Source organism: Cydia fagiglandana, chromosome 13 (genome assembly GCF_963556715.1).
Source record: "Cydia fagiglandana chromosome 13, ilCydFagi1.1, whole genome shotgun sequence".
In the NCBI taxonomy this organism is placed as follows: Eukaryota; Metazoa; Arthropoda; class Insecta; order Lepidoptera; family Tortricidae; genus Cydia; species Cydia fagiglandana.
Window position 1 is genome coordinate 14921761 of NC_085944.1, and position 3402 is coordinate 14925162.

At 32.5% G+C, this 3402-nt stretch overlaps 1 long non-coding RNA gene across 1 annotated transcript; it reads left to right on the forward strand.

The window, feature by feature from the left end:
* The first annotated feature begins 390 nt into the window (after positions 1–390).
* On the forward strand, positions 391–2056 carry LOC134669927 (uncharacterized). Its single transcript, XR_010098991.1, has 3 exons — positions 391–508; positions 988–1113; positions 1925–2056. It is a non-coding gene; the product is annotated as an uncharacterized LOC134669927 (long non-coding RNA).
* The last annotated feature ends 1346 nt before the right edge of the window (positions 2057–3402 follow it).

The window sequence follows — 3402 nt, forward strand, 5'->3', positions numbered from 1 at the left end:
AAGATATAAGTGAAAAACCGAAAAATGAGACCTTCTTTCCCCCCTCTACCCCCCAGCACCGGGGCTACGGCCGGGGACTTTTGATATGTTCACCTCCTAACTAGTCCAAACAAAGTTACGTAGTAAAAAATTGTGTTCCTAGCATTTCCCTCTATAACTTCTTATTGCTTGGCCTAAAGAGTCACTAGAGAAAAACCAGCACTCGTCGGGGAGATATTTGATTTCTGTTAATACATTTTGGTTAAAATCCCTTAAATGTGAATGAAAAACAATTTTAAAATATGTGCAATTATGTGGACAATCCTATTAGATACCTGGATATAGTACGAAAATGGCACGAAACCAAAATATTCCGGTTTTTATAAGTTGTTTATGTGATTTTGTGTATGGTGATTTTCGTTTAACCAAAATATCGAAGAAGGCAACACAATTCTATGATCGCGTAGTCGAAAAAATGCATCATAAACGGAGCGAGTTCCTCACAGCTATTAGGCGTTGGGAGAAATAGGTAAATCCTCAGATTCATCTTATATCTATGCCGGCCAGCTTTATTGCGCGCCATACAATCGCATTTTCAAAACCAAGTTTGGCTTCGCAAATAATATTAGAGCGTTCCATGTTCCTAATTAAAATCATTTGGAGAAGTCGCCGTCGTCGGACACGGCGAGGAGGACTATATATATTTGTGCGTAAACCCTTTAGTTAGGTATTAATTATTACCACTTGCCAGAAACGTTGTTTTTAATTTAATATCAGGGTGTTCGGAAACTTAAATTCAATTGCATTTCTTGCGCACATTATACCTATCATATAATATAAATCCTGTAAGAGCACATCAATCTTGTTCATAGTTTGCTATTGAATAACTAACCATTATAATGAGATCATAATGTTTACCACAGTTAACTTGTTTTATAGACGTATTTAACTGACTATGTTTAATCAATATCATAGGTAAGTGCCTTAAAAGTATCCAATTATTTACAGGTAAAAGAAGTGTGCACTCTGTCAGTCCGATAGTCATGAAAAGTCTGAAGAAGTCACCGGTATATGCAGTCATTGCATAAGCAGTTTGCTCAATATTGGCTTTGAGCATAACAATTTGGCCTCCAGGTAAAAATATTCCAAAAATGCACTGTTGGCTATTTGTAACTCCGCTAGTTGCCCGTAGGCTGCAGTGCTTAATATTCTGATATTTTTTAATTATGGGCTGCACTAAACTTGTCTGCCATTGTATGGTATAAAAAATACCTTCTAATTTTATTCCTAGCCACTTTCAATGAACAAGAAAAATATAATTTCTACATAAGAACTATTAATTACCAATATTATTTTTGAACTTCTTTGAACTAGGTACATAGCATGTACTTACCTATGAATATCCGCTTTACTTTATTATAAATTGTACACTTTCATCAGAACAATATTGCAAACCCATGAATTTCATAAATATGTGCAAAATAGGGTACTACTTTCCTTTTTAGAACTCTCAAAATGATTTACTATTATGGAATTTATATGAAAATTAATTTTCTAATAATAATCTGGTGCTTTATTTCATGCATATTTTAAGTATAGGAAATATCCCTATTGGACTGCCATCTGATATGTCTAGATGCATTTAAGATTTTATTGCATTGTAATAAGAAAAATTGAATTTTGAGTATTTCAATATGGGTACAGTCAACGGCAATAATATGTTACTCTTTGAAGGCTGCAAAAATATGTGACATGCTCTTACAGGCCTTTGTTGTGTAACATATTATTGCAGGTGACTGTACATCATTAATAAAAATTGTACAAGCCTTAGCGAGTAAAAAAAAATTTAATTAGTAAAATAAAACGCCAATTAAATTACAACAATTTTATTACTTTCAACCTAAATCAAGCTAGGTTTTCATATTGATGTTTTTTTTTCTTTTAGGTTTCTTGCTGAATTCCTGCTGGGACTTGGAGTGTACAGAGTCAGTTACACTTCTCTGACCAATATTCACAGCTGCTCGCAGGTCACAGGTTTTCTTCCAAAGCCTGGAGTTATTCAAAAGCAACAGTGGCTAAGGATCTGAAAAGATGCAATAATTTGAATAAAAGTATTTTGTATTCAACAATTTTCTTTTATTTGTAGCTTATGATGATAGTATGATATTATGGATGGCTCACATGATTCAATATAGTTATGGTAACTAAATATCATTTTAAGCTACAGACAGAGATCAATATGACTTCAATCATTATTCATTACCTATATTAGGTACCACAATTTATTAATTATGATTGATATCATTGTACATTGACCTTGCAAAGTCTCTGGAATAGATGTCCAAACTGTCTGATGAGATACACATTAGCCAACTTAATTATAACCAACTGTACGCAGAAGATATCTTATTCTTTTTAATCAGCAGGTACACAGTACCATATAATCTGTGACAGTACCTACTATGAATGTTGTCGTAGATCTGTTCGCTGGTTTTTAAATAGGTACTGCCTAATTTGAGAACCATCCTTCCTCGTAGTAAGTGGGTTGGCTAGGTGGCCGAGTATAATAACCATCGCATTGTTCCATGCATAAATATCATTACAAAATTATTACTAATAAAAGTTGCACAAACAAGAAGTAAACTCGCTACAACGGCTTGTTAATACGATAAAACATCACTTGTACATATCATTATCATTTGGTTCTATTGTATGGTTAAGAAATATAATACCTATATTAGGTAGGTATGCATAATTTTAAACAAATACACCAAGCTCCACAATAGCTCAATAGTGGGACCGGATTTTTGCACTAAAAGTTTTGATAATTCTAAAGTTGAAAAAGTGATACTTATCTGATATAGGACATATTTTTAAGCATATATGCTATATATGATGAAAAGTTAGAACGAGCGTTAGATATGAATTAGGTATTTATATATTTTTAGTAATGATTTTTTAATATTGAATTAAAGTGCAATGTTTAAGTTCCATTGTTTATAATATGTATGACGCTTTATAATGTAAAATTATTAGAAATTTTTTTAACGTGCTTCTTTGTCAAACTACAATTAGCTTATTATTTTGTCGATATTGAATTAAAGTTTAATAAATCCACAACAACATATCTAAATTTATAAGTTAATAGGCAAGCTAAAAAGCTAGAAGAATAAGATATATGCTTTAGAATTAATATACGTTTTTTGTCCTATAAGATCTAATATTGAATTAGAGTCTGTAAAAATAAGTCTATTACTATAAAATAATATACGCAGCCATATTATGGAAAGTAAGAAATTTCTGTGTGTAGCTTGCATTGTAATAGTAAAATCTAGTTAAAAAGGCGCGAAATTCATACATACGCCGCGCTGGTCCGTCAGTCGCCGGCGCGGCGCTCGAGAGCCTATCATAGCCTACCTATAC